We start from the raw sequence: 15,827 nt of genomic DNA on the forward strand, positions 1-15,827 counted from the left end.
ATGAGTTATGAGAGATGTTCATGTAAGGGTATCCTGCGATCTGCAATGAGTTATGAGAGATGTTCATGTAAGGGTATCCTGTGATCTGCAATGAGTTATGAGAGATGTTCATGTAAGGGTATCCATGATCTGCAATGAGTTATGAGAGATGTTCATGTAAGGGTATCCATGATCTGAAATGAGTTATGAGAGATGTTCATGTAAGTGTATCCTGTGATCTGCAATGAGTTATGAGAGATGTTCATGTAAGGGTATCCGTGATCTGCAATGAGTTATGAGAGATGTTCATGTAAGGGTATCCTGTGATCTGCAATGAGTTATGAGAGATGTTCATGTAAGTGTATCCTGTGATCTGCAATGAGTGATGAGAGATGTTCATGTAAGGGTATCCTGTGATCTGCAATGAGTTATGAGAGATGTTCATGTAAGGGTATCCCGTGACCTGCAATGAGTTATGAGAGATGTTCATGTAAGGGTATCCCGTGACCTGCAATGAGTTATGAGAGATGTTCATTTAAGGGTATCCATGATCTGCAATGAGTTATGAGAGATGTTCATGTAAGGGTATCCATGATCTGCAATGAGTTATGAGAGATGTCCATGTAAGGGTATCCCGTGATCTGCAATGAGTTATGAGAGATGTTCATGTAAGTGTATCCTGTGATCTGCAATGAGTTATGAGAGATGTTCATGTAAGGGTATCCGTGATCTGCAATGAGTGATGAGAGATGTTCATGTAAGTGTATCCTGTGATCTGCAATGAGTTATGAGAGATGTTCATGTAAGGGTATCCTGTGATCTGCAATGAGTTATGAGAGATGTTCATGTAAGTGTATCCTGTGATCTGCAATGAGTTATGAGAGATGTTCATGTAAGGGTATCCGTGATCTGCAATGAGTGATGAGAGATGTTCATGTAAGTGTATCCTGTGATCTGCAATGAGTTATGAGAGATGTTCATGTAAGGGTATCCTGTGATCTGCAATGAGTTATGAGAGATGTTCATGTAAGGGTATCCGTGATCTGCAATGAGTTATGAGAGATGTTCATTTTAAACATACACACTGTATGAATTTGCACCCCTTGACAATGGTTATAGTTTTGTAAACAGATCCCAGACTAGGGCCCATATTGTTCAATCAAATTTGACACATATACCTTATTCTTATATTTAAAATGTCTTATGTATGTTCAGGTTACCAGTACATGTTTTACTTTGTGCAGAGGCATCACTTTGATATACTGTAAAATAGGCTTGGGACAATATTGAAAATCTCTGAAATGATCATTGCAGGATAATTTAAAAAAAACACACAATTATTGTGGTGTTTGCTGATTTAGATTCCTCTGGCTATACACATATAAAATACAGGAGTCCCTCGCTAAACTGAGGACATGCTACCTGGGATAATTATAATTTATACTGCTCAATTTATTTTAAATGTATTTCCCTTTTCGCCAAAATACCATTTACATTACATTAAGAATGACTGTACAGTATACAGTATACAAACAGTAAAATCAAATGAATACCCAGTGCAGTTTTTTTTTACTTTAGCCTATAGGCCACTGATGTAACTTAAAAAAGGATGGTGAGTAAGTAGATTCAAGAAACTGCACAGAGTCCTTTTCTTCAGTCAGTTGTTAGGTTTATTGAAATATGCAGGGAGCCTGGTCCCAGGTACAGGACAAACAGAATACTCGTTCTTACAATTGTTGCATGACATTAAATACCCTTCTGCATAGGTGTCTCTCTCCTCCTCTTTCTCTGACACTTAACCAATAGAAAAGGTACAACTCATTATCCTATTACCATATATTTCATTCAGTGTGAGTGTGTGTGTGTGTGTGTGTGTGTGTGTTCTAGTGTGAAGATCTCTGAACTCAGTGCAGTCTTCAGACCCTGGTGCCACAAAGGTCCATACATCTGGTTTTTGTCACCTTCCTTGTTCCTATCTCTCCGATTTGCCTAAGACCCTTTGATCCCAGTGGCACTATCTCTTTGGGTCTCTCTGAAGTCTTAGAGCCTGGTCTCTTCGGTCCCCTTGAAAACTAGCTTTATGACCCCGTCATAAACCAGCTGTATTTTCTAAGCAAAAACCTGTTAACTAGTTTTATACCCCAGTGGATTCCCCGAAGGGCAAGCTTCTTTCATGTCAGGGCTGGAGATCAAAGGACTTGTTTGTACAGCCGTGTGCTGCTGGCCAGCCATTTGCTTTGACACAAAATAATCTTAACTTCTCTACCAGGGCAGCAGTGTGGAGTAGTGGTTAGGGCTCTGGACTCTTAACCGGAGGGTCGTGGGTTCAATCCCTGGTAGGGGACACTGCTGCTGTACCCTTGAGCAAGGTACTTTACCTAGATTGCTCCAGTAAAAACCCAACTGTATAAATGGGTAATTGTATGTAAAAAATAATGTGATATCTTGTAACAATTGTAAGTCGCCCTGGATAAGGGCGTCTGCTAAGAAATAAATAATAATAATACCATATTGCAGCCTTCATCTATCACAGCAGTGCTTGCATTTTTGGAACTAACAGTTTTTTCTATCCAATGTTAAATCACTTTTCAGAAAAATAACATGAATACAGCCGTCATTCCTCATGCGTAGCAAACTGCTATTCAATACTTGTTCCATGTTTTCCAACAGCCACTGTAAATAATAACAGTAACACACAAAATAAATCATGCCTTCTCTGTACACATTACTGTAGAATTTGGAAATAATAACAAATTATTTTAAGTTGAAACTAAAGGAAATTAGCACACTTTTTTTCCCAACTACAAATGATGTTGCCACATTAACAATAAAGCAATAATAAATCCATTTTAAATGTACATACAGTGTACGCTTTACTGCAAGAAAAACACATAGCCTACCTGCTATTTTCTAAAACATTCCACAATTGTTTTCTGTTGGTATGATAAACTTAGTGTGCATGTTTCGCACACAGAGTACCTCCATTTTCTCCAAGAACACCCAAATAGGTAGTGAACTTGTAGCGTTGTTCTTTTTTGTGAAGCTGTTTTGAAAGCGTGCTCACTGCTGCTTTCACTCACCTCCTCTTCTCAACCAAATCTCACAAAAGCCTCTCAGCCACTGGGTCATCGTTAGGGCCGAAGTGGCGGCTGCTCCAATACACCACAAGACGTACTAATTCAACAGATGGAATACTTGGAATTGCTTGTGGAATAATTCAATGAAAATAGCATCAAAATTCAGCTGTCATAAAAAATCGTCATAATGAATATAATATTGTACATTTCCGGTAATTATTTTTATAATGCAATGTTTATATCGGGTTTCTGTTTGATACGACATTATCAAATTATCGTAAATCGTCCCAACCCTATTGTATAATTGATATATGCATGACATTTTTGTTTTTCATAACGTTTTTTTCACATGGTTTTTGACTTATGTTTCTTTAGATAATGCTAATTTTCTTTGATTTTTACTTGACTTCAATCAATTTTAAATGATGAACCGTGAAACAATAAAAAAAAATGACTCCAATATATATCCTGGACTATCGAACAGAGACTAATTAAAAAAATGAACTGCTCTTGACTATTTTCAATTTGTGCTAACAGACATATTACACTGTTATTGATTATGCGCTATTGTAACATTATCCTCCACCCAAAATAACTGCTGGCAAAAGCTGTCATATTGTATTTCACCTTTTTGAAATGATGTGCATTCAGGAAATGAACAGCTGTTAACTGTCCCTGGAGTACAAGAGCCATAAAACACATGGTTCTGTTCATCTTGGCTTGCTTAAGACACTTTGCAGTAAATGAGGGATGAACTGCTTATTCTTATTACAGTAGTGTCATGCATCTTTGTTTCTTGAGAATGTGAATGTCCTATTCTTGAGAGATGGAGGGAAACGCCCTGATCCAGCTCTGTGAGCACAGCACCCTGTGCAGACCTCTCTCAATCACACTGGCACTGTGTGTGTCAGATTGTGAATGTCCTATTCTTGAGAGATGGAGGAGAATGCCCTGATCCCGCTCTGTGAGCACAGCACCCTGTGCAGACCTCTCTCAATCACACTGGCACTGTGTGTGTCAGATTGTGAATGTCCTATTCTTGAGAGATGGAGGAGAATGCCCTGGTCCCGCTCTGTGAGCACAGCACCCTGTGCAGACCTCTCTCAATCACACTGGCACTGTGTGTGTCAGATTGTGAATGTCCTATTCTTGAGAGATGGAGGAGAATGCCCTGATCCCGCTCTGTGAGCACAGCACCCTGTGCAGACCTCTCTCAATCACACTGGCACTGTGTGTGTCAGATTGTGAATGTCCTATTCTTGAGAGATGGAGGAGAATGCCCTGGTCCCGCTCTGTGAGCACAGCACCCTGTGCAGACCTCTCTCAATCACACTTCGACTTTATGAAGCAAAATTAGTTAATTCTATAGGGGGATGCAAAACATTTGGCCATAGCTGTACAGAAGTTAACTTACTGCATTGAAGTGAGGATGTTCACATTTAGGATTCAAGCAATGTAGAACTGTGGACGCAGTTTGAATCTGAGAATTGTGAGAAGTAACAGATTTCGTTTCTACGCTGCATTACCGCCCGTGTATCTATCACACTAAAGAGGTGTTGTTTTTTCAGTCCACCAGTCACAACTCACTCAGGGGCGTAGTGTATATTGAGGCAGTTCAGACGGCCGCCTCAGTAAAAATCGGTAAGGTACATTAAAAAAAAGTAAAAATATACAGTAGCAACCCTGATAAAGACAACTTTCTGTTATTAACAACATTTTCCCAGGAACCAATCCCGTCCCATAGACTTTAATGTTAATGAGATTCTGATATTAGCAACTGTACGCCGCTTATTGACAGCTTTATTACTAGCTGCCGGTGCTACAGAGCGCACTTGCATGATGTATGCACATACTTCATGCAGCTTTTATAACACACTGACTTTGCAACTGCGTATTTCTGGCAGGCTGAGGCATAATTGTGTCTTTGAAACTGGCTACGAAGCTGCACGTAAAATTGAGATGGATTTACAGCGGGAGGTGATACATTGTAAAAAGCAGACAACGATGGACAATTTCTTATTTTAAAAGTGTGTTCTTTCGAATCGAAGTACAACACATTTTTTATGTTTGCTTTACTCATTTTAAAATATATTTCTGGAAACGCTGAGGTTTCCCTACAATTGAAATACCGGTATGTAAGATAAATACAGTTTTGTTATTAAAATGGTACTCTAGTACTGTATTGGTGTATGAAAAGTGTGTTTTAAAAAAGTAATTTCAGCTTCAGCTAAAATATGCTGACGATAATGTAAACAATACCAAGCTACAGACAGCAAGTCCCAAACTTTAAACTTGTTGCTGTTGTTTATAGGTAAGAACTTAACTTTATTATGAATATATTGTTATTATGTTGTAAGCAACATATTACGATAATGTTCATGATGGTAATTGTTTATTTATTAGTTTTAAAATGTTTAGTAAAACGTGACCTATTGTTTTTATCTCGCGTTAGTGCAACCCCTTGCTAAGCACATCTTCAATCTTTTTTTTTTCTTTTGTGGTGGGGGGTCGCAACCCGGTATAAATCTCCACATTTTTGTCAAATGACTTCACGCTTACTTCAGAGATGCAACGTGTTTCAGTAAAATCAAACGCCCATTAAACTTTGCATCCCGCGCAGAGGTAGAACACAAACGTAGAACGTCATTAAGTGGGGTTGGCACTGCAAGGGAGTGAAGGGAGGTTTTTCTGAGTTTTGAGTGTCTGTTTTGTAAGCATTGTGAATGCCTATTCACCACCGCTACATCCCGTTAGGAGATGTACTTTTCCTGCACTGTTTTAAGACTGTGATCGTGAGAGTATATATGTACATGTGTTTTATGTACTCTTACATTTCCTCTTTCTTCTTTTTTTGGCTTAGCAATGTTTTTGAAAATGTAACGTTTTTTTCAGTAAATTGCGCTACTTATTTTAAACCATATTAAATGTGTGATAGAACCAAGTCCACGGTTTTACACAGAGCATGTACCAGATCAGTGACGACTGCAGGTATAGGTTATTAATGTGCAGATTTGTGATTGACCTGGTCATACCTCAGCAGCAGTAGTAACACAAGCCCCAGGGTAAAGTCACATGCTTTACACTGACCTGTGTAAAGAATGTTACTAGAAGAAAGAGCTACCCTTGTGTTATGGAACTTTATGCACAGATCTATTTGTCCACCATTGTGGTCCGCACACTAGTGTTTTATCCTTGACGGCACCTCTGGCACACAATGTTTAGTTGCGGTTACACTCTGCATATACTTTTACTTCGTGAGATGTTTGTTCCTGCATTCTCATAATAATATTGTCATTTATTCCTGAAAACAGTTGCAACCCTCACCCCCCTTGGCTCCCCTTTTAGAAAGGCTCAGGTGTCATTGCTACCAGGGGTATGTACTGTACACCAGGGGAACATATGGGGAAAATACGATTTCCAAAAATATGTCACAAATCTTTACACATGTTACTCAATTAGAAGTAATCAAAAGGTGATATTTAGAAGTGGTAATGAGTAGATTTAAGCTATATAAGCATGCTTTTTACAAAGATATTGTACCTTCAGAGCAAGCCATTGGGCAAGCCATACCTCCTGGGAAGCACGCTCAGCCATCATTGCACTTCATAAGGAAGATTTTCACAGTCATCAGATAGCCAACAGAGATCATGCCAGTCCAAGCACAGTATCTAGGATCATCCAGAAGCTGTAAAGCTGCCCCCAGGTCTGGACACCCAAAAGTCAGCACTGCTGGCCAGGATCAACACCTATTCTATTCACATTTAAGAGATACGACGGCCAGTAGTGTCCACTTACTGCGCATCATGAGAAGGCGTCTCTCGGAGAATGGTCTGGTGTCAACAAGGCCTGCTAAGAAGCCCTTTCTGAGCAAGAAAAACATCAGAGACCTCCTGAACTTGTGTCACACATACAAAGACTGGACCAAAGATGACTGGGCCAAAGTAATTTCCCCCTTCAGCTGTTTTGGAAACTGAGATGAATAAAGAGTTTGAATGCGTGAAGGAGAAAGATGAGCCCCTTGCAGGCCCGGACTGGCCATCTGGCAGCTCTGGCGAATGCCAGAGGGGCCGGTGCGTTAGTTGGCCGGTGATCATGAGGAAAAAAAAAGTTTTTTGTTTTTTTTTTGCTTTCGCTATTGTGTACGTGTAGATTAATCAAATAGAAAAGACTTCAAATGACTTACTATATTAAGAGCCCGTGAGAGGAGAGAGGAGCAACTGTTCAGCCAATTGTATTGCCATGCGGATGCTGGTATTTACAGTATGCCACCAACATCCTGTGTTAGTTATTTTAAAGATCACTTTACAGTAATTACATTAACTGCATCTTAAAGGCAATAACCAATTCTTGTTCCAGTGAAGCACATCTCATCTCTCATAAGAACATTTCCTTATCCACTGTCCATTAATCTGTATGCCAGACTTACAGACCAGCTGGTCCAATTGTGAATACATTAGCTACGGACCTTCTTTAGCCCGAGTTACTGAGTGTATCATAATCTAGGGGTGTATGGAAGCTGTCTGTCTGACTGTAGAGCTAACATTTACTGGGGTTGGACAGAGAAACACTTTAGTTTAAATGTGATGTCTTTCCCATGAATGGTAAAGCTGTTGCTTTTGTCAGAATACTTGGTGACATCTGGTGGAAAAATATTGCAACAAGGCATATATACATATTTTAAAAGCAACTTCTCAAAAATAAATGTCAAGTTTGGATTTTCATATCACTAGCTTTTCTTCTACACCTCTGTGGCAGGACAGGAACCCTGCACATGAAGAGGGGGTTTGTGTGAATGTATTGTAAATAGTGTGTGTTTATTGTAAACAATTAGTGAAGTACCTGACGCTCCTGGGAGAGCCTGCCTGCTGTGTGATTGCCAGCTGTGGATAATCAGTGGGTAGGTGTGTTCCAGCGGGGCGCCAGGTATAAAGAGGTCCTGTTTATTCACCTCAGGGCTGCTGCAACACCAAGGACAGCGAGCTGAATATCGTCCACGCTACCCGAACATGGAGACTTGGCTGTGTAATCCTCTGACCGTTGTGAGAGTGACCTGGGATCAGAAGATAACCTTCGAAGCCCTTTTATTGACCAGCAAATCAACTAAGATGCACACATGGTCTTTAATATTAATTAGTCATTTAGCAGATGCTTTTATCCAAATTGACTTTCAGAGACTACAGGGAGAACTGTGCATCAAGAAAGCTAGTACTGCACTTTACATATTGTTCATAGGATGCCATCTACCGATAGAGGCAGTTCAAGTCATTTTAAATAAATTATATTTTATAACAAGCCCCACAACACGTGAACTAATGATGCTTCATAAAGTCAAATGAAACCTGCTGAATAATGTCACGTTAACATTGACTTGCCTAATGCTTTGTAGTTTTCCAAGGAAAACTTAACAAAAAACTGACATCAATTGAAAAATATGACATTTCGAAATCTATCATGAAATGCTGTACTATGGCTTCCGGTAGACTTTTGCTATATCGTTTTGTATTTCCTTTGATTACACAATGTTAAATGATGGTGATGCAAAATGTTTGGCCATAGCTCCAGAAAAATACATATTCATGTCAAATGGGATATATATATATATATATATATATATATATATATATATATATATATATATATATATATATATATATAGCCACCTGGATAACAATTTAATCCTGAGTGCTCCAGTGAAACTTAGTGTTTTTAAACAGGGACTTCATTAATTATTGTAGGTAGTAATTCAGTTCCTCTTGGGGTGACGGCTTTAAGAACCTACATTTCAATGTCTGAAAGAAAAGTATTCCTGTCCAGTGGCTAAATGTTCCGGCACAAGCAGGATAATGCATAAATGATCATTCTGAGTCACGACAAGAACAAATCAGAATTGTGACAGCATTTCGGTGCTCCAGCAAAAGAGACAGATAGATGGTGAGCTCATTGGAAACCAAGTATTTTCACTTTTAGATAAAGCAGGTCAATACAATCACGTGTGTTTAAAAAAGTCCAGTGCACCCTAGATTAAAAAAAAAAAAAAATCATGACTTTCCTGAAATTGCTTAGTTTTCGAGGTTGATTAACAACCTGGCTTAATGACTTCATTATTAAGTGGTTATTGATTGGAAGTCATGTTCAGGCAGCTCTGTAGCTCTATTTCATTGGCTATTACAATGCACGACTAACCCTGAGTGGGAAAGGTTAATAAATACTGCAGCATTGGCCTTTCCTGGACACCCTTTATAGTGTATTACTGGACTGAATGTGAGCCTCCTGATTGATTCCATGTATAACTGAAGGAGACCATTTTCACTACAGCTTGGACTTAATGATGTGTGAGGTATTAGATCTTAAAGGAGTGATAACCAAGGCGTTCAAATCCAGTTATTAAAATGAATGTAAACAACCTTATCACCCTTTCATTGTGATGGAAATCCTTTGGTTCTTCTTGTGATACAATATAGAACAAAACTTGCTCTGTTGAAAGTTGTTTGTACTTAATTATGTAGAATATCAACTTGTTTTCCTTGTATTATTTTGTGTATAGGCTAACGTCCTTAAAGTATTACAGATAGAGATACTGAAGCCCAATTTGTAAAGTAATTAAGAAATCATACAGAGCAGTGTGGGTTGTAAACAAAGAGACAGCACTAAAACAGATCCAGAAAACCAAGTTACTCAAATAGCATGCACGTTATAGACCTTCAGAAATGAACAGCCAGTGTCTTTGGTACAGCCTGATTTAGCAATATAAAAAATGCTGCAGAACACTGCAGCACATATCACCTAGAGAATATTACTAACTGATGTGTCTGGCCAGGCACAAAAAAAAATTCAAAAGTGCCCGACAACAGCTCAGACAAAGAGAACCTCTTACATGTGGCAGCTCAGACAAATAGAACCTCTACATCTGACAGCTCAGACAAAGAGAACCTCTACATGTGACAGCTTAGACAAAGAGAACCTCTTACACATTATATACAGATGTGCTCAAATTTGTTGGTACCCTTACAGCTCATTGAAATAATGCTTCATTCCTCCTGAAAAGTGATGAAATTAAAAGCTATTTTATCATGTATACTTGCATGCCTTTGGTATGTCATAGAATAAAGCAAAGAAGCTGTGAAAAGAGATGAATTATTGCTTATTCTACAAAGATATTCTAAAATGGCCTGGACACATTTGTTGGTACCCCTTAAAAAAGATCATAAATAATTGGATTATAGCGATATTTCAAACTAATTAGTTTCTTTAATTAGTATCACACATGTCTCCAATCTTGTAATCAGTCATTCAGCCTATTTAAATGGAGAAAAGTAGTCACTGTGCTGTTTGGTACCATTCTGTCCACCACACTGAACATGGACCAGAGAAAGCAAAGGAGAGAGATGTCTGAGGAGATCAGAAAGAAAATAATAGATGAGCATGGTAAAGGTAAAGTCTACAAGACCATCTCCAATCAGCTTGATGTTCCTGTGACAACAGTTGCAAATATTATTAAGGAGTTTAAGGTCCATGGAACTGTAGCCAACCTCCCTGGGCGCGGCCGCAAGAGGAAAATCGACCCCAGAGTGAACAGAAGGATAGTGCGAATGGTAGAAAAAGAACCAAGGATAACTGCCAAAGAGATACAAGCTGAACTCCAAGGTGAAGGTACGTCAGTTTCTGATCGCACCATCCGTCGCTTTTTGAGCTCCATGGAAGAAGACCCAGGAGGACTCCACTTTTGAAAGAAAAACATAAAAAAGCCAGACTGGAATTTGCTAAAATGCATATTGACAAGCCACAATCCTTCTGGGAGACTGTCCTTTGGACGGATGAGTCAAAACTGGAGCTTTTTGGCAAGTCACATCAAAATGAAGCTTTCAAAGCAAAGAACACCATACCTACAGTGAAACATGGAGGAGGCTCGGTTATGTTTTGGGGCTGCTTTGCTGCGGCTGGCACAGGGTGCCTTGAATCTGTGCAGGGCACAATGAAATCTCAAGACTATCAAGGCATTCTGGAGCGAAACGTACTGCCCAGTGTCAGAAAGCTCTGTCTCAGTCGCAGGTCATGGGTCCTCCAACAGGATAATGACCCAAAACACACAGCTAAAAGCACCCAAGAATGGATAAGAACAAAACATTGGACTATTCTGAAGTGGCCTTCTATGAGTCCTGATCTGAATCCTATCGAACATCTATGGAAAGAGCTGAAACTTGCAGTCTGGAGAAGGCACCCATCAAACCTGAGACAGCTGGAGCAGTTTGCTCAGGAAGAGTGGGCCAAACTACCTGTTAACAGGTGCAGAAGTCTCATTGAGAGCTACAGAAAACGTTTGATTGCAGTGATTGCCTCTAAAGGTTGTGCAACAAAATATTAGGTTAGCGGTCCCATCATTTTTGTCCATGCCATTTTCATTTGTTTTCTTATTTACAATATTATGTTGAATAAAAAATGAAAAGCAAAGTCTGATTTCTATTAAATATGGAATAAACAATGGCGGATGCCAATTACTTTTGTCAGTTTCAGGTTATTTCAGAGAAAATTGTGCATTCTTCGTTTTTTGTGGAGGGGTACCAACAAATTTGAGCACGTCTGTATATATTATTTGTTAAACTACCACAAATAGTGTATTTTGGTCTTTTCCATATTAATTAGTGGCTTATGTTCGCTAAATGCTTGTATTTAACATGTTTTTTTGAATTATTGAGAGGAATGGTAGTTTCTCGCGCCAAGTTATCAGCAAGAACTGCTAGAGACTCTATACAGCAGGGATAGTTCACGTGTTTCACTTTTCATTTGTAATTCCCAACACTCTTAGGCGAAATGTAGAAAAAAAAGTCAAAACCTGTAACACAGTAAAGGAAATAAGTCGCCAACGTAAATTAAACATGTCCTCCTCCTTTTTCTTTTTTTTGCTGATTTTTGCAGACCCCAGGCACTTTTATACATGCATATGTATATTACAGGACATCCGAGATTAATGACAATTAACTTGTTTTGTCAACATGGAAATATACTAGGGAACGCATTTATGACATCTGTATTATTTATATTAAACGATTTATTGATATTTTAAAATGGACTAGACGCACGCATCGCACGTCTATATCATTTATATTAAATGATTTATTTCTGTTTTAAAATGGAACATTTGCCTTCAAAAATATCTTTGTTTATATAATATAAATAACATATAAAAAAGGTCTGGCATGCTTGGGATTTGATGAAACTATAACCTTCGTTTGCAAGCCTTTTGTGTTAATAACTGTCATCAGTGCTACACGATTAGTTGAGAAAACAAGCAGTATATTGAAAGATGAAGTCAGCCAGCTGAAGATTCTCTGAATTTATTGTGGAGAATCATCATCATCATCATCATCATCATCATCATCATCATTCTGAGATTCTGATCTTGATCTCTGAAAAATGTTGGTTTCCTGCCAGTGTAACGCTCATTGTGGTCCCTAGGCGCAAGGAAGTACGGTTCCTCTCGATACTGGTTGATGAGAGTAACACTATTTGTGGTCCCCACTGGACAAAAAGGAACGTTTATTTCTGAGAATTTGCTATGCTGAAGGATAGCCTATATATTTGGTAAAAATAAAACATAAATAAATAAATACATTAATAAATATTAAAATAAATGAATACATAAATCAATACATAGACATTTATTTATTTCCTTATCTATCTTGATATGTATTTATTTATTTTTCACTATTGGATATAAACACTGACATTTAATACTGTTTGAAATGAAAATAAATACTCAGCCGTACTTGTTCAATTGTATATTAGTGAAGATTCTTGTAAATAAAGGCCGTCATGCTTTCATATATTTTTACTTTCAAATTAAAAAATATATGTTCTAACGACCCGGACAATTGCTTTGTTGCAGGACTTGTTGTCTGTTCAGTTTGTCTCGTCTGTCTTTTATGTTCCATGGATTGTAAGGGGAACGGGTTACACCGTTACTTAGCATGGGAAGGGGGAGAGAGTGAATGAGTGGGGAGAATGTGTGTTGCTGTTTTCGGGGGTTACAGAGCATGGATGTGACTGGAGGTGGACAGCAGCGGGAAACGACGGGAGGTTTATAATATGGGGGTGCATGAGCCTGGGGATTGGAGACAGTCCAGCACTGAACTTGAATGAGAAACTGTGGGTGCGACTGAGCGAGCGTGTGAGCTGTGACCAGAGATAATATGCAGTGAAAGTGCCAAGACTAAAACGTAGGGCTATTATTTTGACAGGAATTCTCTGTAGTTTCAAATAAAGCAAACATTTTGAGAATTCAACACCCTCTCCCTGAGTACGACTTCCTAAACATGAAAACGTTACAATATACTAAATGAACAGATCAAGCTTATTATGATAGTTTGCAAAATCAGATGAAAGCTTTCAATACAATCGGGATAATACATAAACATTATTTACAAATTCTTGTTTGTCTCGTTACTTGTTTAAAACTGTAACTTTACTGCTATATTACTTGCAAATGTTGTAAAACGGAAGGACAAACTTTGTGGAAGCTAGGGCGTCTGCGCTGCAACCTGCCTTGGAAGCGTGTCTTGGTTTGATTCTCACACAGGGTTTATATTGGAAATGTATTTTATAACACATTTTTAATGTGAAAAAATGTAGTTGATATGAATGACACTTTCATTGAACATACATTATTTAATATACATTATTTAATGTATTTATATATATGTGCAAAAGTTTTAGGCAGGTGTGAAAAAATGCTGTAAAGTAAGAATGCTTTCAAAAATAGACATGTTAATAGATTATATTTATCAATTAACTAAATGCAAAGTGAGTGAACAGAAGAAAAATCTAAATCAAATCCATATTTGGTGTGACCACCCTTTGCCTTCAAAACAGCATCAATTCTTCTATGTACACTTGCACAAAGTCAGGGATTTTGTAGGCATATAGTCAGGTGTATGATTAAACAATTATACCAAACAGGTGCTAATGATCATCAATTCAATAGGTTGAAACACAATCATTAACTGAAACAGAAACAGCTTTGAGGAGGAATAAAACTGGGTGAGGAACAGCCAAACTCAGCTAACAAGGTGAGGTTGCTGAAGACAGTTTACTGTCAAAAGTCATACACCATGGCAAGACTGAGCACAGCAACAAGACACAAGGTAGTTATACTGCATCAGCAAGGTCTCTCCCAGGCAGAAATTTCAAGGCAGACAGGGGTTTCCAGATGTGCTGTCCAAGCTCTTCTGAAGAAGCACAAAGAAACGGACAACGTTGAGGACCGTAGACGCAGTGGTCAGCCAAGGAAACTTACTGCAGCAGATGAAAGACACATTATGCTTAGTTCCCTTCGCAATCGGAAGATGTCCAGCAGTGCCATCAGCTCAGAATTGGCAGAAAACAGTGGGACCCTGGTACACCCATCTACTGTCCGGAGAAGTCTGGTCAGAAGTGGCCTTCATGGAAGACTTGCGGCCAAAAAACCATACCTCCGACGTGGAAACAAGGCCAAGAGACTCAACTATGCACGAAAACACAGGAACTGGGGTGCAGAAAAATGGCAGCAGGTGCTCTGGACTGATGAGTCAAAATTTGAAATATTTGGCTGTAGCAGAAGGCAGTTTGTTCGCCGAAGGGCTGGAGAGCGGTACACGAATGAGTGTCTGCAGGCAACAGTGAAGCATGGTGGAGGTTCCTTGCAAGTTTGGGGCTGCATTTCTGCAAATGGAGTTGGGGATTTGGTCAGAATTAATCGTCTCCTCAATGCTGAGAAGTACAGGCAGATACTTATCCATCATGCAATACCATCAGGGAGGCATCTGATTGGCCCCAAATTTATTCTGCTGCATGACAACGACCCCAAACATACAGCGAAAGTCATTAAGAACTATCTTCAGCGTAAAGAAGAACAAGGAGTCCTGGAAGTGATGGTATGGCCCCCCACAGAGCCCTGATCTCAACATCATCGAGTCTGTCTGGGATTACATCAAGAGAGAGAAGCATCTGAGGCTGCCTAAATCCACAGAAGAACTGTGGTTAGTTCTCCAAGATGTTTGGGCCAACCTACCTGCCGAATTCCTTCAAAAACTGTGTGCAAGTGTACCTAGAAGAATTGATGCTGTTTTGAAGGCAAAGGGTGGTCACACCAAATATTGATTTGATGTAGATTTTTCTTCTGTTCACTCACTTTGCATTTTGTTAATTGATAAATATAAACTATTAACATGTCTGTTTTTGAAAGCATTCTTACTTTACACCTGCCTAAAACTTTTGCACAGTACTGTATATATATATATATATATATATATGTATATATATATATATATATATATATATATATATATATATATATATATATATATATATAAGGCAGGAGGAGTGGAGGCTTTGAGTAATTTGAACCCTACTAGTCATACTTTCACTCCAAATACATAACCGCTACGCTACACAGATTCACATCTTAAACCTTTCAACAGACTAGGCTACTATTTACAGCAATACATTGCCTCGATTTAGGTTGAACAGTTTTGCTATTCTCGTAATGTATGCATGTTATTATCCATTAAGTGAAAAAAGAAGTGATATCTGAAACAAAAACACAGTAGAACAATTGGGGCAACCTTGAACCCCAGTGCTTGTACAGTTATTAATTTCTTAGCAGACACCCTTATCCAGGGTGACTTACAACTGTTACAAGATATCACATTATTTTTTACATACAATTACATTATTTTTTTACACATTATTTTTACATACAGTTGGGTTCTTTACTGGAGCAATCCAGGTAAAGTACCT

At 38.6% G+C, this 15,827-nt stretch overlaps 1 protein-coding gene across 2 annotated transcripts in view; it reads left to right on the forward strand.

The window, feature by feature from the left end:
• The window catches only part of LOC117431585 (PH and SEC7 domain-containing protein 2-like), a 214,679-nt gene that overhangs the window by 100,762 nt on the left and 98,090 nt on the right, over positions 1 to 15,827 (forward strand). The window lies entirely within an intron of this gene.

This window comes from Acipenser ruthenus, chromosome 22 (assembly GCF_902713425.1).
Source record: "Acipenser ruthenus chromosome 22, fAciRut3.2 maternal haplotype, whole genome shotgun sequence".
NCBI classification, from domain to species: Eukaryota; Metazoa; Chordata; class Actinopteri; order Acipenseriformes; family Acipenseridae; genus Acipenser; species Acipenser ruthenus.